At 52.2% G+C, this 24064-nt stretch overlaps 1 protein-coding gene across 1 annotated transcript in view; it reads left to right on the top strand.

The window, feature by feature from the left end:
• LRRC75A (leucine rich repeat containing 75A) overlaps positions 1-24064 on the top strand; it is a 47784-nt gene that overhangs the window by 1321 nt on the left and 22399 nt on the right. The gene's annotated exons all lie outside the window — the stretch shown is intronic.

The raw sequence follows: 24064 nt of genomic DNA, 5'->3' as shown, positions 1-24064 counted from the left end.
TAGACTGACCCCATTAGAGGTGGAGTCTACCGTGGATGGCAGAGGGAAAATCTCAGGTGACCTTTCTGAGGTTTTCCAGTCACCGATGAAAAAGGCTGTAGGAGCACCTTCCTGGGAGGAGCTTCCAAAATCTGATCAGACCCACATCCCTCCTGGGTTCTGCAGCTCTCTCCCTCACCTTTGTATCTGGTGCGCTCTTACCCTAAAGTATGTGTCCCCAAGCTGCGCACTGCACAGGGAGAGGCAAGCAGAGACGTGGGGACTTGGGAAGACGTGAGACTTCTGCTCCTGCCTCTGCTTTTCCCAACAACCTCCAGAATGATGCCCAAAACGCTGCCAGATCCCCATGTGCCTTCTCTGAGTTCAGTCATCAAAGAAAGATGACATTATGCACCACTTAACTTTAGCAGTGTGTATTTCTTTGTCTTTTGAAAATTGGAAACTGACATAGGGCCTTTATAGTAACTCTTTCACTTTTAAACAGAAGAATGGGTTTTCCAGACCATGGTATCCCATTTACACACCATACAGTAAGGTTTTCCTGATCACATGCTGTTTCCCCCACCCTGCAGTGGGTGCTTTGGGGGATACAGAAGAGCAGAGGGAGCTGGCAAGTACTTCTTGGAGGGTGAAAGACCAGAGTGAAGCTCGCATGATGGAGGGTCGCTTGGAGACCCACGGGAGGAGACTGGACCCAAAGTGGGCAGATACTTTGGGCTCACCAGTCCCTGTATGGCTGAGTATGATTCCACATTCTGGGACCATTGAGCTTCTGCCTGCCTTGCAGGGGAGTAGATAAGCCCCTGCAGCCCCACTGTGGGATCCTTGAAACAAGAAGCATTTCCTCAGACATCTGCACATGGGTCTTATTGGTGTCCTGGTACCCGCCTCAGCTGCAGGACTGGGAGGACTGGAAGGACTGATGGGGGGTGGGAAGGGGCTTATCAGACTTCCCCCTTTTCTGTGAAAGCAGCAGGTCCTCAGGCTCTGGGCTCGTGTTGGGCTCCTTTAACCGCTGGCTGGGGATGTGAGGGCCGTGGGCCTGGAGCTGCCCTGTGTGTCCTGGAACGGATGAAGCAGGACCCCTCCAGGAAGTGGTCATGGGCCTTGAGCAGTGTGGGAGTGGAGCACAGGAGTGTTCACATGCCTGTGACAGAGAGGTGGCTTTCTAGGACCCTGAGGCCATTTGGAGGAATGTCCAGCTGGATTTGTGCTGTGCACTGAAGTGGCTCTTTCTCCCAAATTGCATTTTCCTTTCCATTCCAGTTTCCTCCTCTAGTCTGGAGGTAGGGATGTTCAGAAAGGGAATGAGCAGCCAGTGAGAGCCATGAGAACACCCAAGCCTCACTGGGGTCAGACCAGCAAGACAGCCAGTAAAGACAGGGGTCTGCAAAGCGTGGGACCCTGAGTTCTGCAGGAATGTCATGCAGGCCTCTGGGGTGGGTGTCAGTGAGCAGGCACAGCAGTGAGGACAGTAGCCCTCACCTCCATTCACACAGCATGTTCTCCTGCATTTGATAACGTGGATTTCGCTGCTGGATTTGTGTATGCCCAGAGCCATATGGCTGGTGGGGCCTCAGGAGCCTTTGTTCCTGTGCTTCTTAGCCTCTTTGAGTCCTTGATCTTTTTGAGGCTCTGAAAGAGCTACACACAGTCTTCCCAGACAAATGCACTGACTCACGCGATCTCACAGGCAATTTCGGAGGGTTCACAAAGCCCCTGAAACCCAGCTACAGACTCCAAGTTCAGAATCTCTGCTCCAGTCCAATACCACTGTTCTGCCTGCTGTGACTTGCTCCAGGCTGGGGATCTGGAAAGAGAGACCCAACCCGGGTGCATGTGTGGCAGTTCACGGTGGGCTGAAGGACTGTGGCTGCTGGTGCCACTTCTTCTGAATGCCCCTCTTCAGCATCTAAGATTTGGAGGGTGTCTCTCCAGCTTGTCACTTGCTGGAGAGGTATCAGGAAGCCTCATTCAGCACAGACGACCCTGAGCTGTGGCCAGGGGTGCAGGCAGGATGCCAGGCATCTACCTTGAAGGAACAGAAAGTAATCCCCTTCCCTTTAAGATAAGTGTAATCTGAGAAGAGCCCAGGGCCAAGGATCAAGTAGGCAGCTCGCCTTCCGGTCCTCAGTCAGCTGTGACCTTGGGCCCAGCAGATAACCTCTCTGAGTTGTGTTTCTTTGTTTCCGAAAGAGGGATCTGGGGTACGGAGCAGAGCAAATGCTACAAAGTGTGTGACATGGTATTGGTGCTGCCATTCAAGACACATTCTCTTGGTGACTATGATAAGAAACAGGAAAATCTGCCTCACTTTGGGTCTGGCCAGACTAGGGGCAGGGTTGTGGCATCCTTTCTCAGGCCTGGCCCAAGGATTTTTTGGATTCTATCTACCTGGCCAGGGTTCAGTCTGGATCAAAAACTCACTGCACATTTAGAAGCATCTGGAGCGAGTGCTCGTGGAGATAAAAGAAGCCAGCTTTGGATGGGAGAGGCCGTTCCTCTGCCCTTTTCTGGCCGCCATCCTTCCAGGCCTTCCCCTTCCCCAGATGTCCTTCCCCAAGTCTTGGCCTGATGTCTTTTTTTTTTTTTTTTTGAGATGGAGCCTTGCTCTGTCGCCCAGGCTGGAGTGCAGTGGCATGATCTCGGCTCACTGCAAGCTCCGCTTCCCGGGTCCATGCCGTTCTCCTGCCTCAGGCTCCTGAGTAGCTGGCACTACAGGTGCCCACCACCATTCCTGGCTAATTTTTTTGTATTTTTAGTAGAGACGGAGTTTCACCACGTTAGCCAGGATGGTCTCGATCTCCTGACCTCGTGATCCGCCCGCCTCAGCCTCCCAAAGTGCTGGCATTACAGGCATGAGCCACCGCGCCCAGCCAGGCCTGCTGTCTTTAAGGAGGCCTGGAGAAGAAGTAACCTTCCGTCACTGAGAGAGGGCAAGTGCTAGGCCACCTGGAAGGTGAGCTGTCATCTCTTCAGCCCAACAGTTTCCCTGAGTCCTCAAAATTTTGGACTGAGCTGTCAGCCTGTGTCATGGAGCAGCAGAAACAGACATCTGTTTCCCTGGGACACACCCAGCTGAGGTAGCCCCTGTCTTCATGTTCACCAACACCCCAGCTTTCCATGAGAAGAGGCTGATGGGGTTGGTTTACTTGAAGTATGGTGCACGCCCCTTAAGCAGGGCTGTTCCTATATTAACCTGTTTGGGCCCCCCATTGGTATGGTTAGGGCCTGGAATCCTGGTTCCCTCTGCTGTCTGGGGTGGTGGGGCTGGCTTCACTCTGCACCTGGGAATAGGAGCCACATCAGCTAATGCCAACAAGAACCACTGAGGCCAGGCGCAATGGCTCACACCTGTAATTCCAGCACTTTAGGAGGCTAAGGCAGGTGGATAACTTGAGCTCACGAGTTCAAGACCAACCTGAGCAACATGGGTGTCTCTACAAATGCAAATACAAAAATTAGCCAGGTGTGGTGGTGTGCACTTGTAGTCCCAGCTACTTGGGAGACTGAGGTAGGAGGATGGCTTGAGCTTGGGAAGCAGAGGTTGCTGTGAGCCAAGATCAAGCCACTGCACTCCAGCCTGGGCCACAGAGCCAGGACCTAAGAGTTTAACTCATCCCTCAAGAGGAGCTGAATAATGGACAGGCACCTGGAGACTCCCTGGAGATGTGGAGACTGGACAGGTCATTACTACCTGGAAGCAGAAAGATGAGCATAATGACCTCTGAAGGTCACCTTTTTCCTCCCACCCCCACCTAAGAACACCTCTTTAGGTGAGCAGGTTAGAAGTCTACCAGACACCAAGCAGGGGGCCCCTGCGCTGGGCCTGCTCTTCTTCCTCCACCTGGAATGCTTTTCTTGTTTCCACTGAATGCACCTTACCCTTCCAGGGCCACCTTCCTGGGCATGTCAGCCTAAGCTCAGAGATCCATGTGCCTCTGAGGTCCTACCACACTGGGAGGCATTCAGTCCATGCAGAGTTTTTCCCTGATCTTCCTTTTGTTTGTCAGATAAGGTCTAGTGCTTCCTGAGGGTGGAGACCCGCCACCACCGCTGTTATCCACTGTATGGTATTGAAAACCTGCAGGCTTGTGGCATACCTTAGTGAGTCTGTGTGCCGTGAAGATGTGCGTACGCGTGTGTGTCTCTGCTGCTGTCGTCAGTGTGTCCTCAGAAAGCATTTGGATTCCCCAGCTACGGCTGTGCAACTGTGGGCTGATTTACCAGGCTTGTTAGTACTGTCATGAGACACAGCACGTTTGTTTTCCGTGTGGTTGGATTTCTGGGAGTGATGTCCACAGGGCTTGGCTGTTCCTGGCAGCCTGCCAGGTGGTGGTGTTCTTGGAGAGAGGAGTGGCATGGTGCCCAGGCTCCGTGGCACCACGGGATCCCATCCGGCAGGTGCAGTCTGGGGCCTCTGCCGAGGTGGCGGGAGGGGAGTGGAGCCTGATGGGAGAGCCTGGCCTCCACATTCCTGATCGGCTCTTGTGCTGAATCATGTTCATTTCCTCCACAAAGAGAAACCTCCCTTTTTAAAATCCGCCGCTCTCCGCCTGGGCTGGATCGAGGCTTTTCCAGTGATAAAGATGCAGAGGGATTCCTGTGTCGAGCCTGCTTCATTGGTTTCCAAGGCTGCCAGGGACAGTGACTGGGGAAATAGCAGCCTCTGTAGTGGCTAAGCACGACTGCAGGGGCTGTAGCTGGGCCAGTTATTCTGACTTTAGGGTCTGGTGAGGTGGTGGGGTGGGGTTACAGGGTCCTCTTTTCTGGAACAAATGCCACCTCCTCAGAGATTACCAGAAACTGCTTTGCTGTCTTCAGAAGTCCTAAAGTACCCTGGCCTCTATCCATGGACCATCAGGGTGGGTGCACCCTCCCCTCCCCCAGGGTCATTTCATTGCCATGCATGCTTTTCTGGGGCAGAGGCCATAAAAACTGGCACACAATCTGTTTTCAGGAAATTCTTACAGAATGGATTGAAACTTCCCATCAGGCACACACTTCCTCCAGCCTCTGTCCCTGGCATTCTCTCGCAGGAGACAGTGGGGTTTGGCTCAGACTTCTAAAGTGTTTCTACTGTGAGCATGGGCCGGGATATTCCCCCATCCCCCTGTAACCTGTGGGGTGGAAGCCATGACTCCTCCCTGCATCCCCACACCCTGTCTGCAGGGGAGAGGCTCCTTGAAGAAGGGTTATCTAGTGACCAGGGTCTTCTCCAGCTCCCCCATCAGGATGCAGAGGGGGTGGGGTCAGCATTGGAGATTCTCCCCCTAGTGTGGGGATCCTCAGCCAGCCATCTGGCTCCCCTTCCTCACCAAGAGCAGGGCTGCTGGTGCCCTGCAAGAAAACCACGCATGCGCGCGTGCGCGCGCGCACACACACACACACACACACACGCACACACACTCTCTCTCTCTCTCTCTCTCTCTCTCTCTCTCTGCTGGTCCTGGCTCCTCCTGGCTGTTCTCGAAGACTGTCTTAGTCCTTTCAGGCTGCTATAACAAAATACCATAAACTGGGTGGCTTATAAACAGCAGATATTTATTTCTTACAGTCTGGAGTCTGGAAAGTTCAAGATGAAGGTGCTGGCAGATTCACTGTCTGGCGAGGCTGCTTTCTGGTGATGGTGCCCTCTCGCTGCATTCTCGCATGGTGGAAGGAATGAAGGGTCTGTCTGGGTCTCTTTTATATGGGCACTAATCCCATTCATGAGGGCTTCAGCCTCATGACCAAATCACCTCCTGTAGGCCCCACCTCCCAATACCATCACCTTGGGGGTTAGGAGTTCAACATATACATTTGGGAGTGGAGAGGAGGGGACGCAAACATTCAGCACTGACTGTCATGTCCTTTCCCATTAAGAGAAACTGGAATGGAGGTAGGAGAGGGCCCAGGCATCTAAAACAGCAGATTTGGTTGCTGCATCTCGGACTCATCATTACTAAAAGGGCTGGGTGTTCTAAATGAGAACAGAGACCTTGGCGCGCCAAGCAGGGGCGGGGACCCCCCTCCTGTGGTGCCTGCTGTCCTCCCCACCCCCACCCAGCCCCGAGCAGTGCCCACGTGGCTCTCCAGGAGCATTTCCCAGCTTTTTTTTTTTTTTTTAAACTTTTATTAGCTCAGACTCCTGGCTGCTGCAGCCATATGGAGCTCTGCCGGCGGCTGCTGCTCAAAGAGATGTGGCATTTTGATGTTTCTAACTTTATCTTAACCAGGAGAGACATGGGAGCGCAGCTGAGTGTGGGGAGTGCCCTTGTGTGTGAGTGTATGCCGGGGCCACCTTCAGAGCTGCCCCTTGCCCCTGCTCGACCCTCGGTGTCCAGGCGGCGTCCGCGTGTCCTTCTGCCTCTCTGCCTCCCACTCCCTGCGGCTTTTCTTGGTGTCTCTGTTTCTTTCATTGTCTCTTCCCTGCTGTGTGTTTTCCGCTTCCCTGGGTGAGAAGCAGACTCTTGTTCCTCTGCCGGATCTTGGTCAGCTCCCCTCTGCAGCCTCCCATCCTTTGCCGTTGGGGAGTGGGGCTGTGAGAACTGGAAGCGGTTGGTGGCGGTCAAGAAGGGCGCCCAGCTCAATTTGATTGTCTGAGTGTCAGCCGTGCCTTGGGCAGGAGAGCAGGCATTAGGGACACCTCCCCCATCTGCACATGGCTTTCTAGTCCACAAAGCATTTTCTCATGTTTATTTTGCTCCTTAGGTGGTGGGGTTTTTTGTTTGTTGTTTGTTTGTTTGTTTTTGAAATGGGGTCTCGCTGTGTCGCCAGGCTGGAGTGCAGTGGCGCCATCTCAGCTCACTACAACCTCTGCCTCCCAGGTTCAAGCGATTCTCCTGCCTCAGCCTCTTGAGTAGCTGGGATTACAGGTACACACCACCATGCTCAGCTAATTTTTGTATTTTTAGTAGAGATGGGCTTTCACCATGTTGGCCAGGATGGTCTTGATCTCTTGACCTCGTGATCCGCCCGCCTCAGCCTCCCAAAGTGCTGTGATTACAGGCATGAGCCACCGCGCTTGGCCTCATTAGGTGGTTTTGTGAAGCTGACAGAATGTTGCTTAAAGTAAAAATGGTGGTTTTTAAAATGTTATAAAAGCAATATACAATTATAGAAAAATGAGAAAATTAGATGAGCAGAAAAGAAAAAAAACCAGTATGCATTAAATCATTTATTCAACAATCGAGTTCCTGCTCCTCCAGGCACCAGTCTAGGCACTGGGGATGCAACAGGCAACTCACCAGGAGAAAACCATGGCAGAAACTGTTTCCCTCCCTCCGGGAGGGATGGCAAAGACCCCAGAAGCCAGCACCAGTACAGGTGCACAGCCTGGCACAGAAGGGAGGCTGGCTTCACTGGGAGCCAGGAGCCCTCAGTTCTGGCCCCAGTGGAAACTCTAACTTGCCCAGTACTTTCCCTTCTCTAGCCTCGGTTTCCCCATCTCCAGAATGAAGGCGTGGTGGGTGAAATGACCCCTGAGGTTCACTACCACCGCTGAGATTCCAGCAGGTGCCTGTGGTTTTGGAAAGACCCCTTCATTCCCATGTGTGGTCAGTTATTTCTTCCAGGCCCTGAGCCAGATTCACATTCGAGCCCTAAGTTCACCCACCTTGGCCTCAGCTGGTGCAAGAGCTGGGATGCAGCGGTCCCAGGACAGAGAGGGGACACAGATACCTCCCCACCAGGTAACTGGGGCCGATCCCCATACGGCTGAGGCCAACCTGTCTGTGCTGACCACAGTCCTAGCTGATGGAGGGTGAAAGGCCTCATCACAGGGTGCCAGGGGCAGAGGCCAGAACCAGGGAACCTGCAGACTTTCACACATGAGCAAAGCCCAGCACTCACAGAGGCCCGAGCTGCCCTGTGTGCCATAAGCCATTCATCTCAGAGTGTTGGGGAGGGGAATGAGGCTGGGGCAGGCTCTGCTGGGACCCACTGCCCACGTAACTCAGTGCCTGGCTCCCTTGCCACCTTTCCGCCTACTGTGGGGGCTGCTCTGGCCCCTCGCACATCTGGTCTCTCTCCCCTCCCTCTACTTTCCGCTCTGCCTTTTCTGAGGGCTACTCTCCAAGCTCATCTGGATGGAGCCTGTCCCCATTCCGGCCTCTGTCCTGTCCACAGAGACCCAGACCTGCCAGCCCCAGCCAAGCTTCAGGGCCTTTGCCTTCAGAGGGCAAGGACCCTGCCTGGCACCTGACTGTGCACTAGTACTCGGTTCTTTCACTCAGCAGACGTCCCTGGGCACCTAAGCGGAGCTGGCACCAGTTGGAACAAGTAGGGAAGGCAGGGTTGGCCAAGGCGCTCATTTCTAGAAGGGCTCAGATCAGCCACTGATGCCATAGAGGACTGGCAAGTGATTGCAGGGCTGGCCATGGTCGGATTCCAGCTCTGCCCTTGTCTCTGGCCATGGGGGCCTACACAGGTGCAGGGCACGCACACACTGACTGCTGGGCAAACCCCTTTCCTCAATGGGGCTCATGAGTGGACACAGGCACCAGGCCCAGGAGCTGTGGGTAGCCCCATCTGCCCCACTTCCTAGGTGGGCTTTGCCTGACCTGCTCTGCCAGCGCCTCCCAGCGGCCCTGGTCCTCAAGCCTGTCCCTCTCCTACCCACTTGGCCTTCCCACGGCCCTCAGCCCAGATCTCTCCCAGAGCATGCCAGGGACCTGTAGGAAGTACCCCCAGCTATCTTGGGACCCCATGCACTGCACATTCCTACCCTACAGCCGCTGTCCCCATGGAGCCTCCGCCCACAGATACAGGTGCCAAGGAGGCTTGCAGGACAGCCCTCATCCACCGAGGGACACCCAGCACCACAGGGAGCCAGCACTTGCAGCCTGGGAAGTTGGCAACCTGTGATGCCCCCCGTCCCACCCCACTGCCCTTAGTTTCTGTCTATGCAGTCACGGCCTCCTGGAGCCCCAGGTTCAGGCCCTGCCGGACAGAAAGGGACAGGAGTGGGGCAGGTTTCTCTCCCTTGGTGCCAGGGGCAGGTAAGGGCCCAGGAGAGGCTGCCCCGCACCAAGCATAACGGTCAGAACTCCTGCCCTGGACCTGGACCGCCCAGCACACACCGCACACCTGGCAGCCCTCCAACACCCCATTCCCCATGGGGACCTGAGGAGTCCCCTGTGGGTGCAGACTGTGGAAAGGGCTGTGTTGTAGATGATGGGGGAGTCAGAGGAACAGGAGCTGCAGGTGCTCCTGGGGAGGCAGAGCTCTGTGGTGGGCTGGGCGGCTGAAAACAAAACCTCTGTTTCTGATTCCCTCCTGGTAAATGGTGAGCCTGGAGCTGCCTGCCCCACTGTCTGGAGGGCCCGTAGCTCAGATGCAGGATGAGGACAAGCACAGACAGGGCTCGGGGAGGAGACGTATCTCCCCTCCTCTGCTGAATGCCAGGACCATCTCGCCCACCCACAGACACCTGCTTCTGCCAGGCCATCATGGAGGAGGGCAGGGGGTAGCCAGCAGTCCTCCTGCACTGCACCTGCCGGGGCCCAGGTGTTGAAGATTGTTGAAGATTGAAGCTCTGCGTTCCTATGGCAGGGCCTACAGTGGACTCAGCATGACAGTGAGATGCTCCTGAGATTGGTTCATAATTTCCTACTTAAGGGTCTTAATGTCTTCCCGTGGGGATGTTACTTCCTGTATTATAAGCCAGGCTTCTCCAGAGAAACAGAATCAAAAGGAGATTTACATGTATAAACACATACAGTTGACTATCACACTTCCTATGAGTGGGCAGCAGAGAGCAGGGGCCACAGAGAGGGAAGCATGGAGGGGCTCTCGTCTCACCTGGCACCAGGTAGGTGCTAGTACCTGGTGCAGTCCTGTGGCCTTGTAACAGGCTACCTGGCTGCCTTGCACATTGTGGTCTCACCGGCTCTCTCCTGGCAATGGTCCTGGCTCGCTGCCATCAGAGGACAGGCAGCGCTGAGGTTCTAATGTCCTTAGAGGGCCAAGTGGCCTGGATCTGCCTCTGCCCCTTTCCCTCCCTGGAGGAAATGGCAGAAGGAGGGGTTCCATGGCTCCTTTGGTGAGAAGGCCTGCTGCAGTCAGAGCTGAGATGTTCAACAGAGGCGCACACAGCCCAGAGACAAGGAGTGGCCTTTGCAGGGTCACATAGGACTGGAACCAGGTCCCTGTTTCCCAAGACCCTGCCCTGCCCAATGGTCCCTGGAGAAGCATTGGAAGTGTTGCCTAGGTCTGTCCCAGTGAAAAACTTGGTGTTTTCTGAGCTTCCTCGGGTTGGACAGGTGGGCTGGGTAACTCATCATAGGCAAGATGGAAGAGGGGGCTCTGGGACACAGAGGACCTGTGCTGTCCCTTCACTGTGGCAGGAGAAGGAGATGGGGAGGGACAGCCTCAGGAGAGGGGAAGAATGGGGAGCATAGTTACCTTGAGTGTATTCCTAAGTCAGCGGTCTCCAATCTTTTTGACACCAGGGACCAGTTTCCTGGAAGACAGTTTTTCCATGGCCAGGGGTGGGAGATGGTTTTGAGATGATTCAAACACATTATACTTATTATGTACTTTATTTCCATTATTATCACATTGTCATATAATGAAATAATTATACAACTCACCATAATGTAGAATCAGTGAGGGCGCTGAGCTGCTTTTCCTGCAACTAGATGGTCTCATCTGGGAGTGACGGGAGACAGTGAGAAATCATCAGGCATTAGATTCTCATAAGTGTGCAACCTAGATCCCTCACATTTGCAGTTTACAGTAGGGTTTGTGCTCCTATGAGAGCCTACTGCTGCCACTAATCTGACAGGAGGCGGAGCTCAGGCAGGAACGTTGGCCCACTGTTCATCTCCTACTGTGCAGCCTGCTTCCTAACAGGTCACAGACTGGTACTGGTCTGTGACCTGGGGGTTCGGGACCCATGCTCCTAGTGACACTTTTTCAACAGTTTATTTCTTTTTTGTTTTTATTTTATTTATTTTGGTTTTTTTTTGAGACAGAGTCTCTCTCTGCCCCCCGGGCTGGAGGTGCAGTGGTGCGATCTCGGCTCACTGCAAGCTCTGCCTCCCGAGTTCACGCCATTCTCCTGCCTCAGCCTCCCCAGTAGCTGGGACTATAGGCGTCCGCCACCACGCTCGGCTAATTTTTTGTATTTTTTAGTAGAGACGGGGTTTCACCATGTTAGCCAGGATGGTCTCGATCTCCTGACCTCATGATCCACCTGCCTCGGCCTCCCGAAGTGCTGGGACCACAGGCAAACAGTTTATTTCTTAAAGTAAGATGTTGAGACGGTAGTGGCTATGACAATGATGACCTAGTGTTGGAGGAAGCAGAGAGCAGGACCATGACCTGAAGAGGTATTCCTATCGAGGGGCAAGCTTCATGAGCTCGCTGCCTCCATGTTAGAATTTGGCTACAGCTCTGCTGCTGGCAGCCCAGGAAAACCAAGAACTTGGGAGTGTAGAGGCCATTCAGTGACTGAGTCAGGTCACTCAAGGATGCCTATCACCTTGATTTGCTTCACTGAGGTGGAATGTGGCTTCTAGCCCATAGAGTGCCTTTATGAGAAGTGGAAGAAGGTGCCTGTCTGGTTGGGCACAGTCAGAGTCTAGGCTTGGTGAGTTCAGCCCCACCCAGACACCCTTGTGCAGTGCATGCCTTGCACAGCTGTACTTGGCAGCATTGGTGAGACTGCACGGAAGTTTAGAGTCTTTATCAGCTGAGGCCTTTAAGGAGCCTTAGCCCTTCTCCCATGCATCTCCTCGGGCACAGCCTTCCTAAATCACCTGAGGCAATGAACTGCGGAACACCTGATAGAACTTGGCTTCTGCCTCTCAACTGGGTACTTGCCCTCTTTCTCTTGAATCGAGGAGCTGCAGGAATTGGGACTCTTCTAGAAAGTTCCAGCTCAAGGCCGGGCGCGGTGGCTCAAGCCTGTAATCCCAGCACTTTGGGAGGCCGAGACGGGCGGATCACGAGGTCAGGAGATCGAGACCATCCTGGCTAACACGGTGAAACCCCGTCTCTACTAAAAAAATACAAAAAACTAGCCGGGCGAGGTGGCGGCGCCTGTAGTCCCAGCTACTTGGGAGGCTGAGGCAGGAGAATGGCGTGAACCCGGGAGGCGGAGCTTGCAGTGAGCTGAGATCCGGCCACTGCACTCCAGCCTGGGCGACAGAGCGAGACTCCGTCTCAAAAAAAAAAAAAAAGAAAGAAAGTTCCAGCTCAACACCCTGGCTCTCAAAGAGGATCAGACAGAATCTAAGACAACCTGAGTGGATCTGGACTCACCCAGTCAGGGGCACCGAGGGCACCAGCAGAGGCATCAGGGTGTGCTTGTTGGGCTCCCTTGAGCCCCAGACCCTGCAGTATTGGAGGGGTCCAGGACTCCCCTCAAGCTTCCCAGACGGTTCACATCCTCGCCTCTGGCAGTTCTGGGGGAATGAGGTCTGGGTGCTCCTACCCCGGTAAGTAACTTCCACTTCTTCAGGCTTAGTCACTCCAGTGGATTTAGTGTTTCCTAGGATGTGCCAGTCTTCTGAACTTTTTATGATTCTCAGCTGCAGACTTATGTTTTCCACAGCCTTCTGGAGTTGTGGCGTTTCGGAGTAAAAACAGTCTTAGGCAGGATTCTCACTGGTGGGGTTTCCAGACAGCTGTCGGCCCAAGACAGACCAGCAGGAACTCAGAGGGGTTGGTTTGGGACATGGAAACTCAGACACAAAAGAGAATAAGTTACCTGTTCCAAGAATTCCCGTCTCTCCAGAAAAGGTCCAGCAGGGCGAGGTGAATGGAAATGGCTTTGGTGTCGCTTGTCTTAGGGAGAGGCCGGGACCGGAAGAGGGCTCTCTGAGGATAGTGGGGACATGGAGCAGGGAGGGACTTTGGGCTGGAATTAGACTCTTTTAGAAAATGGGAGGCCAGGTGCGATGGCTCACTCCTGTAATCCCAGCACTTTGGGAGGCTGAGGCAGGCAGATAACCTGCAGTCAGGAGTTCACAATCAGCCTGGCCAACATGGTGAAACCCCATCTCTACTAAAAATACGAAAATTAGCTGAGCGTGGTGGTGCGTGCCTAACCCCAACTACTTGGGAGGCTGAGGCAGGAGAATCACTTGGACTTGGGAGGCGGAGGTTGCAGTGAGCTGAGATGATGCCACTGCACTCCAACCTAGGTGACAAAATGAGACTCCATCTCAAAAAAAAAAAAAAAAAAGAGAAGAAGAAAAGAAAAGAAAAGAAAATGGGCAAGAGGTGGAGTGTGGGCAGCTGGTTGGTGACCTGAGAGCAGGTATGCAGCAAAATGCTCCAAGTCTCTACCTGGGCCATGCTCTGAGGGAGGGAGTCCAGCGAGAGAGACCCTCAGGGCCTTTGCCTGGCCCATGGCATTGGCTGTCTTGCCTCACCCACCTCCACTCCCACAGCTTCTACCTGCTCCCTCCCAGTATCTTGAAGCTGTAGACAAACTCAGTGACCACTGAGAAACCAGGCATAGGCCCCTCCCAGCCCTGAGGACACCACCCCCACCCTGTCCCCTCCTCTGCAGCCCAGAAGGCTCGCTGATTTTCCACCCTGGGGAGGGGAATCAGGCCCTGAGAAGCAGGGCCCTAAGATGGGAACGACGTTGCCTGGCTGCGGGGTCTGGCAGCCCCTTGGTGCTCCTTCTGTCTCCTGCTAGGAAGGCCCCTGGAAGGGCATCTGTGGCTCCCTTCCTGGGCCGGCTCCTGCCCTCCCCACTGCCCAGAGCGCATTTTGAAAGGTCTTAGGGAAAGTGGCCAAGCGTGGAGAGGTGGAAGAGCACAGGCAGGGCCTCAGCCCTGGCCACAGTCGTGGGTCCTGGGGCCCTCCTCCTCTATCCCGCCCGCTCTCCTTCCTGCCTGAAGTTGAAAGCTAGCTGGATTGGAGCTGGATTCCTCATCCAGCATGACTCATCTCTGCTCACCCAGAGGGAGGGCAGCAAGAGGTCTGAATCTAGATTCTTGGAGGTCTGGCCTTGGCCTTGGCCTTGCCTCTGACCTAGAGATTTAAAGTGGTAAAGACCCTTAACTTGTGATGGTTAACTTCATGTGTCAGTCTAGCTAGGTTGTGGTGCCCAATTTTGGGTCAAATACTAGTCTAGATGCTGCTATGAAGGTATTTTTCAGATGTGATTAACATCTGAGGCTAGGCATGGTGGCTCATGCCTGTAATCCCAGCACTTTGGGAGGCCCAGGTGGGTAGATCACTTGAGCTCAGGAGTTTGAGACCAGCCTGGCCAACATGGTGAAACTGGTCTCCAGAAAAACTACAAAAATCAGCCAGGCGTGGCCGGGCACGGTGGTTCACACCTTTAATCCCAGCACTTTGGGAGGCCAAGGCGGGTGGATCACAAGGGCAGGAGAGCGAGACCATCCTGGCTAACACGGTGAAACCCCGTCTCTACTAAAAATACAAAAAATTAGCCGGGCGTGGTAGCAGGCGCCTGTGGTCCCAGCTACTCAGGAGGCTGAGGCAGGAGAATGGCGTGAACCTGGGAGGCGGAGCTTGCAGTGAGCTGAGATCCGGCCACTGCACTCCGGCATGGGCGACAGAGCAAGACTCCATCTCAAAAAGAAAAAAAATCAGCCAGGCGTGGTGATGGGCACCTATAATCTCAGGTACTTGGAAGACTGAGGTAGGAGAATCGCTTGAACTTGGGGAGGCAGAGGTTGCAGTGAGCCGAGGTCACGCCACTGCACTCCAGCCTGGGTGACAGAGTGAAATTCAGCCTAAAACAAAAAAAAGAAATCTGAAATACCTGCATGTGAAATCACTAGACTTTGAATAAAAACAAAAGCCAAATAAAACCAGGTGCAGTGGCTCACTCCTGTAATCTCAGCCCTTTGGGAGGCCACAGCGGGAGGATTGCTTGATGCCAGGAGTTCAAGAGCAGCCTGGGCAAACAAAGCAAGACTCCATTTCTACAAAAAAAAAAAATTTGAGACAGAGTCTCACTCCATCACCCAGGCTGGAGTGCAGTGGTGCAATCTCGGCTCACTGCAACCTCCTCTTCCCGGGTTCAAGTGATTCTTCTGCCTCAGCCTCCTGAGTAGCTGGAATTACAGGCAAGTGCCACCACGCCCAGCTAATTTTTATTATTATTGTTATTATTTTGAGACAGAGTCTTGCTCTGTTGGCCAGGCTGGAGTGCAGTGGCACAGTCTCGGCTCACTGCAAGCTCCACTTCCCGGGTTCATGCCATTCTCCTGCCTCAGCCTCCCAAGCAGCTGGGACTACAGACGCCCACCACCACACCCAGCTAATTTTATTTTATTTTATTTTTTAGTAGAGACAGGGTATCACCGTGTTAGCCAGGGTGGTCTCGATTTCCTGACTTCATGATCCACCCACCTCGGCCTCCTAAAGTGCTGGGATTACAGGTGTAAGCTACTATGCCCGGCCAACACCCAGCTAATTTTTATATTTTTAGTAGAGAGGGAGTTTCACCATGTTGACCAGACCAGTCTCGAACTCTGGACCTCAGGTGATCCGCCCTCCTCGGCCTCCCAAAGTGCTGGGATTACAGTCATGAACCACCATGCTCAGCCCATTTCTACCAAATTTTTTTTTTAAATTAGGCATGGTAGCCTGCACCTGTAGTCTCAGCTATTCAGGAGGTTGAGGCAGGAGGATCAGCCTCCTGAATAGCTGGGACTACAGGAGTACAGAAGTTCTAGTCTGCAGTGAGCTAGGATCACACCACTGCACTCCAGCCTGGGTGACAGACTCCATCTCAAAAGCATAAATGGATAAAAGCTGATTACCTTCCATAATATGGGTGAGCCTCATTCAATCAGTTGAAGGCTCCAAGAGAAAAGAGAGGTCCCCGAGGAAGAAGGAATTCTGCCTCCAGACTCCAGACAGCACTGCCAGCTCCTCCCTGGGTCCCCAGCTTCCTAGCCTGCCCTGCAGACTTCAGACTTGCCAGCCCCCACAATCATGTGAGCCAATTCCTTAAAATAAATCAATCCCTTCCTCTCTCTCCACACACACACACACATCTTATCGGTTCTGTTTCTCGGGAGAACCCTGGCTAATACTTAACTTCCAAGGGCTCATAGAGGCAGAGTCAGAAATTTCTAGGGGCTCTGGAGCCCCCAATCCCTGCCACTGGCTAACTGTCTGAGACAACCTTGCAGCCCCCAGCTTTTCACTCTGAGAAATGGGCTGTTCCCATGAAGACTCTCCTGCTTGGAACGCAGGTTATTAGGGAGGCGGAAGGATCTTCTAAGTCATTCCTCTACCTCTTTGCCATTTTACCTGCAAATCATTTGAGGATGAACCAAATGTTTCATTTCACTTGGGCAAAATTTACTGCAGAGAGGGACAAATGGACTGAAATGCGTTTGCCAGAAGGTATAAACAACCGATTCAGATAATTTCCCAAGCAGAGAGATTAGGAGGGCGCTGGGATGGATGACAAAGTGCCGAGAATTCGTGGAATGTAGGGGACTGCGGACCTCAGAGACCATCTGGTCCCAGACATACTGCAGAATCCGAGTCCACGAGAGGTCATGGGGAAGCAGGGGAGGGGCTTGGGAAATAAATCTGGGAGATATCGCAAATGCCACCACCCTTTCGGAGTCATAAAACAGTAGCTGAAATGTCCAGCACGAAAAGGAAAATGGTTATTTGTTGAATTCTTTGTGTTCCAAACGTATTTGGTCCAAGTCCCTCTTCTGCTGCCCTCTCCAACTCTTTGGAAGAATGAGCTGGTGCAACCTTCTCATTTGTAGGTGGGGAAGCTGTGGTGTAGGAGGGTGGCCTGCCCAGGGCCACACAGTAAGTTAAGGTCTAACCCAGGTCTTTGTCCCTCGCCCTCAGCCACGTGTGGGCAGAGCCATGACCATGGAGGAGCAGACAAACTCCTCTGTATGGCTTGATGCGCCTCCCAGCTTACTTTAGATTTTTCTGAAGAGAAGGCATCCTTTAGCTATTTATTTGTTGCTAAAGCCGTTTCTTGGATTTTAATTAAGTTACACTTGGCAACGGCCGGGCATCTGTTTCCAAAGGCCTGTTTCACACAGAGGGTGTCATTTTTTAAGACTTCAAAGTTAAAACACAAACAACAGGCAGTCATGAAGCCCCTCACTGAGCAAAGCTGCCAAACATTGCCGCCCAGGCTGCTGACTCCTGCTGGGCAAGGCAGACCTGGTGGCAACACTCGTCACTGTTGAGGAGGGCCAGCCTGCCAGGGTGCCTGGCTTCAAAAACCTGCAGGGGCCACGTGGCCTTGGACGGGTGGGAGAGTCATGAGCTGCCCCTGGGCCCTGAGGTGGAACCAGAGAACCCCAGTCTTTACCTCTCATCCTTCAGACAGGCTGGGTAAGTCTGGTGGAGCGGGGAGTGGGTGCCAGTGACCCCCCCAGCAGCAGTTTCTTGGCTCAGACCTCCGCAGAGCAGCCCTCCCTGGCAGCATCTGGCTGACTTCGGTCAGCTGGGTGTTCATGGGCACCTCCTTGGGTACCAAACTCACAGGCCTGTGGGGGTGGCGGGCACCAAGCCAGGGTGCCCTTGAGAGGCAACCCCCAAGACTGGGACCAGGAGCCAGGCAATGCCCACCTTAGACATCAGCAGGAGTGTGAGGAGGCCTCACCTTCAAACAGGGTTCCCACGCTGTCCAGTGGTTTTGTTAGGGGGAGGGGATGTAGCAGTTGCTTTCATTGCTTTTGCTAGTCTGCTTTGCTTTGGTGTCTTCCAAGCCTGAGCAGTGTGCCTCGGGCTCTTAACTGCGTAGTCCTCCCTCTCTAGCTGTGCTGATGCTCTTGCCCCGGACTCTGCAGGGTGCCCACCTCGTCTGCATTATCTCTCATTAGTTATTATTGGGGTACACACACACACAGACTACTTACAACTACTTGAATTTTCTCAATTAATATTCAATATATATTGAAGTGGAAATTTTTAAACCTAGTGTTTCCTGAAGCATTTAACATACCAATTTCATTATTCATCTCATGAATCTAGTTCATTTAAATGACCATGTTCAAGGGTAGGGGGTTTATAACTTAAGTAATTAAATTTCTTTAAATATCTTGATGCGATTTTATAAATTTAAAAATTTAACATAACCAGTGTTCTTAAGTTTATAAATACTCATCCTGAAAAGCAGGACTTTCCCGGGTTCCTAAACAGTTCTTAAAATTTAATAAGCTGATAAATATGATGACTATTAGTTCTCTGAAACATTTCAAAACTTACAAACTTGGCTGAATCCACTTCCGGCGTTCTGCTTAAAATCATAAGCTTAAAATCAGCTACTCAATTACCCGTTTTAAATGGGGATTGGAAGGCCAATCTGTTAGATACTCTGATACGCCTAATTCTCTTGAACATGACCAATGTGTGAAATACCAGATTTCCATGTGCCTCAGTGCATGAGCACTCACTTTGCTCCAGGGCCGCCCTGTGTGACAGTGGCACTTTCAGGGCTAAAGGCGCCTTGTCACTGCACTGAGGAGCGATGCCCCTCTCTGGAGCAGTCAAGCCTACTGGTGCCACTTCTGCTTTTGCACCCCGCATACCCCTCCAGCGGGGGGCGTCTCAGTCCTGGTCTTCAAACTCCATCACCAAACTCCTGCTTGCCTTCCCGCCATCCACGCAACTTCGTCACTGGCTTTTTGTTGCTTCTTTTTTTTTTTCTGAGTTCTTTCCTGGTTCCTCTCGCCAGGCCCCACGTCTTATAGCTACTTAGTGGCACCTCCTTGGATGCCAGGGTCCTGCATCCTGGGCCATGCTGATGAGAAGAGTCACAGGGGGCCGGAGGGCAACTCTTAGTGGCCACCTTCCTTGTGGTCCAGAAATCCTGCCTCAGCAGTGCCGGCTGATGAATGTCTCTCCTCTGCTTGTATCCTTCCAGTGACGGTGAGCTCACCACTATTTTTTTGTTATGATAAAATATACAAATATAAAATGCCGTTTTAACCATTTTAGGTGCACAGTTCAGTGGCATTAAGCACGTTCATATTTCTGTGCAATCATCACCACCTTCCATCTCCAGAACTTTTTCATCGTCCCCAAACTGAAACCCTGTCCCCACCCAACACAAATTCCCTCTTCCCCAGTCCCAGCAACCACCATTCTACTCTCTGTCTCTGTGAATTTGAGTACTTTGAATAATTAGATACTCTTGGTCCCTCATGTAAGTGGCCTCGTGCAGTATTTGTCCTCTCGTGCCTAGCTTATTTCTCTTAGTGGAGTGTCTTCAAGCCTCGCCCTTGTCATGAGTGGTGTCGGCATTTCCTTCATCACCTGTTTTGAAAGGTTCTTTCCCCTGTTGAGCTGAGAACCACCTTGGGGGTCCTATAGGAAGCATTTCTGACTAGTATAGCCCTGCCTCTGCGAGCAGACAGCAAAGGAGAGTGTGTCAGGGGTACATGGGCCCACAGAGGCTCCGGGGCTGGTGGAGACAGCAAGTTGATTTCTGGCAGTAATGTCCTTGGTTGCCCACAGCTGTGCTCTTGGCTGAGGTCCACAGCAGTGGAAGAAGGGAGGAGTCCCGGCCACTTGCCTTGATCTCTTCTCCCTTTTGCCTGGTGTGCCCCTGGGGAAAATGCCACCTCTGTCCTGATCCAATCTGGTGCATTCATTTCCTGGGGCTGCCGTAACCAATGACCACTGGCTGAGTGACTCGGAACAATAGAAACACACTCTTATGGTTCGGAGGCCAGAAGTCTGAGGTAAGAGTGTCGGCAGAAGTCTGAGGTAAGAGATTCCAGGGCAGATTTCACTCTTTCACCCTTCCAGCTTCTGGTGGTTGCGGCCGCGTCACTCCCTTCTCTGCCTCCACCTACACATTGCTGCCTTCTCTGTGTCTCTTGTAAGAACACTTGTTTTGGATTCAGGGCCCTCCCAGCTGGATAAACCAGGATCATCTCATCTCAGGGTCCTGAAGGTAATCTGTGTGTGAAGACCCTTTTTCCAAATGAGGTCACATTCACAGTTTCTGGGCACAAGCACGTGGGCATGTCTTTTGGGGGCCACCATTCATCCCACTGCACCCTGTATCTGTCTCTCTCATTTGGTGCATAGGTCTGTGCCTGGCGTCCCTCCCTTCCCTGTCACACATGGGGAAAGAATGAAGTCTCCCCTAGAATCCCTAGAGGAAGTGCAGCTCTGCCAACACCCTGATTTCAGATTTCTGGTCTCCAAAACTATGAGAGAATACATTTCCGTCCTCCTTCTTATGAGACCATTGTCTTCCCAGAGAAGCAAGCCTTCTCTGTGCCCAGCTCCTTAACTCTGGGATGTCCCAGCTTCTCTCCCTGGGGGCTTCCTCAGGCTGTGTTTCCCTAACAGAACCTGACATTTCCCTTCCCTCCCCTGGGTATCCCCCAAAGGCAAGCCGGAATGTCACGGGGAAGAGGACAGGAGCCCTGGCACCCAGCTGAGGCCTGGCATCCCCCAGGCTTGTCCCTCCCTTAGCAGTGGCTGCCAGTGATGTTCTAGAGCCAGGAGGGGGAGCAGCCTGGTTCTGCTTCCTGCTTGCCCTCTGGACTCTAATTAATTTCCTTCTGGTGGACTGTGTTTGATTACACCCTCATTAAGTAGCTTTGCACATGCGGGCCCTGGTGGTTTCGATATTGAAGCATCTACCTTTGCTGGTTAATATTCAGCGCTTGCTGCGTCCTCCTTTCCTCGGCTGTGTTGTTGCAGAAACTGTGGAGTCATGCCTGGAGGAGACAGACAAATGAAAGCTAATTTCCCGTGGGGCCTTCCTTCTGGGAGTGGGGTTAAAAATGAGTTGAAGAGGGAAGGGGGGAGTTGAGGTTTAAAATAGAGTATGGCCGGCGGCCTCCTCTGTGGCTTCTCCTAGCTTTCCCCTAAGACACCTAAGATGACACACCAAAAAAACACAGACGCTCAGCACACTGGAAACAAAGACAGGTGGGCAGTCTGAGAGGAGCCTCCTCACTGCTAGACACATGGAGCAAGGCCAAGAAAGACACCATCCAGCCTTCCTCCAGGAATCTGAGACCTCCGGAAGGAAGGGAGGAAGCCGCTTTCTCCCTTAGACTGAGGACTGTGCCAATCAGAAAGCCAGGCAACTGGTCCTGTACCATGGAAGTGACAATTTGGAGGTAGAAGGAGGGCTCTTCCACTCCCCTCTCCCTTCCTCCTCTCCCATGCCTCTGTCTGCGTCTGTTCAGAGACAGCAACTCGCAAGGCGGGAAGAGAGGGCCTCTGAGAAGTCCAGTGCAGCCAGTGGGCTTGTCCAAGGACAGGAAGCGTCCTGAACATACAGACATTGTTATAGATTTCCGTGGACTTCACTGTTGTGAGAGTTGGAGATTCAGGCCATGAAGTGGGTGAAGATGTCCCTTCTCAAGGTCAGAGTCACGTAAGCACGGTGCCTGAGTCTCATCCTGGGGCTGGACTCTTGTGCAAGCCAGAGTCCTGAGAGGTGGACTCAGCCCCAACCCAAGGAGGCTGTCATGGGGACAAGGATGCGCTGATAGACTAGATCTCTTCGAGAGTGCACAAGCTGGGGATGGGGGAAGCCTGAGCTTCCTGGAACCTGAACCCCGACCTCTGAAAATGATCTACAGCAGGATCCAGAAGAAATGAACTTTGCGGGAAAAGAATAAAAGGGCACCCAAAGAGGCCAAGCTGAGATGGAAAAGAAAACCAACAGGATGAGATGAAAGGAGAGATTAACAAGCAAAATAAGAATTGCAAGGAAATGAAATGCTAGCCGACTTGCAATCCTTCTTGGGGGCAGTGAGAGCGGTAATGATGGATGTGAAATCAGTGACATGGAAGGCAAACTGGAAACCCTGGATGAAAGTGTATCATGCACAGAATACCAAAAAAGACAAATACAGAAGACACAGAGCCAGCGTTGGTTTTCCTGAGGAAGCGCCAGCCTGAGAAAAGGTCTATGTTCTGCAGACCAATACCTGAAAGGAAATTCAAAGAAAACAGATCCACCACTAGACACATGGTGGCAAAAATGTTTAATAACCAAGTGTCAGGGCCAGAAAAAGAACAGCCGGGTAGAATGTGCACCTTCCCCTGCTCCCTCCTATCCCTAGAACGTGTCTATGTTTGCCTTCTTGGGGCTCTGGCTGTCACCCAGGTTGGAGTGCAGTGGCACTGTCATAGCTCACTTCAGCCTCAACCTCCCTGGCTCAAGCTGTCCTCCTGCTTCAGCCTCCGAAAGTGCTGGGATTACAGGCATGAGCTACCGGGCCTGGCCCTTTTTAAAATTTGTGGTAAAATACAATAACATAAAATGTACTATCTCAACCATTTGTAAGCATACAGCTCAGTTGTGTTAAGTGCATTCACACTGTTGCACAACTGATCTCCAGAACTCTTATCTTGGAAAACAGACACTGTGTCCTCATCGAACAGTAACTCCTCCTTCCCCTCCCCCCAGCCCCTGGTACCCACCATTCTACTTTCTGTCTCTATGAATTAACTAGTCTACGTACCTCATATAAGTAAAATCAGACAGTATTTGTCCTTTTGTGTCTGGCTTATTTCACTTATTTGTCCCTGTGTCCTCAAGGTTCACCATGCTGTAGCATGTGTTGGAATCCCCTTCCTTTTTAAGGCTGAATAATATTCCGTTGCATGGCTAGACCCCACTCCGTGTACCCATTCATCTGTTGATGGCCACTCAGATTGTTTCCACCTTTTGGCTACTGTGAATGATGCTGCTGGAAACATAGCTGCTGTTTGAGTGCCTGCTTTCAGTTCTTTGGGGTATATATTCCCAAGAGTGGAATTGCTGGATCATATGGCAATTCTGTGTTTCATTTGTTTAAGGAACTGCCACACCATTTTCCATGGTGGCTGCACCATTTTGCATTCCTACCAGCAGCACATAAAGGTTTCAGTTTCTTCACATTCTTGCCAACCCTTGTTATTTTCTGGGATTTTACGGGGCTTTTTGGATCTGAGAACTGGATTGGCCAGAGAAGTTAAGTTTATTTGTATGAGAAAGATTTGGGCTGGGTTTTCAGGGTGGAAATGAGAAAGCGAGGGATGGTTGGAGTAGCGAGGAAGATACAGGGAAGGGATTTTTGGAGTTTGGGCGATGTCATGAATGAGATGCCCCTTTGGTGACTTGGAGAAGTTGCTGTAGAGATATCAGTTGCTTCAGAGGTCTCCTGTATGCTGAACTGGTATTCCTAGGAAGAGGACAGTCTGCTGGGGCTGTCCAGGAGACACAGTGGGGTTTTGTGGCAAAGACAGCCCTATAGGTGCCAGGGCTGAACAAGCAGCTAAAGAAATAAAAATCAGATAGCCTCATTCTCATCTGCAGGACTGAAAGTCAGAGGGTAACCAAGTCTATCTGTGATATCTTGCAGGGAGTTTCTGTTGAGCCAGGTTGTCTTCAGGTGTGTCATCAACATGAAGGAATTCTCGGGGAGGCTAGAGCTCAGAAGAGAAGGCACCTGTGTATTCCGCTTTGGGGGAAACATGTACTGGGTGACTTCCCTACGGCACAGGAATACAGAGTGAAGGTGCAAGTCCAACTGTGGGGAGGCATCGAGTGAGTGGCCGTGAGCATGTACACTCCATGCCATTGCCTTGCTCACACGTGTGCCAACGTGAATGCAAAATGCCAGCTGTTACCATTCCTAGGGTTGTTTTCACATCTAAAAAAAATAACAGCAGCTCCTTACAGTGCCTCACACTTGTAGTCCCAGCTACCCTGGAGGCTGAGGCAGGAGGATCGCTTGAGCCCAGGAGTTCAACGTTGCAGCAAGCTATGATCGCACCGCTGCAATCCAGCCCGGATGACAGAGCAAGACCCTGTCTCAGAATAAAAAAGAATAAGTTCACAAGTGAAGAAATACATTTTTATGAAAATAACTATATTTTCCAAAGGAAAAGAAAAACCACGTGAGGAGAGTGGTGTTGCTCCCCATTTTTGTGACTCTCTTGCATGTCTCACTTTCTCGAAGACAGCTATCAGACTCGCGCTTTTGCATTGGATCTTGCGACAGGTTGTTTTAATTGATGCCTTTGAAGAAAATCTGGCATCACATAGATATGTCATTGGAAAAGAGGTCCCCACAGCACCCCTAAAATGGTCTTAAGGGTGCTTCTCCAAAGTCTACAGACCACACTTTGA

Source organism: Papio anubis, chromosome 17, assembly GCF_008728515.1.
Source record: "Papio anubis isolate 15944 chromosome 17, Panubis1.0, whole genome shotgun sequence".
Classification (NCBI taxonomy): Eukaryota; Metazoa; Chordata; class Mammalia; order Primates; family Cercopithecidae; genus Papio; species Papio anubis.
Note: the sequence above shows the minus strand (reverse complement) of the source record. Positions and strands in the feature narration are given on the sequence as shown.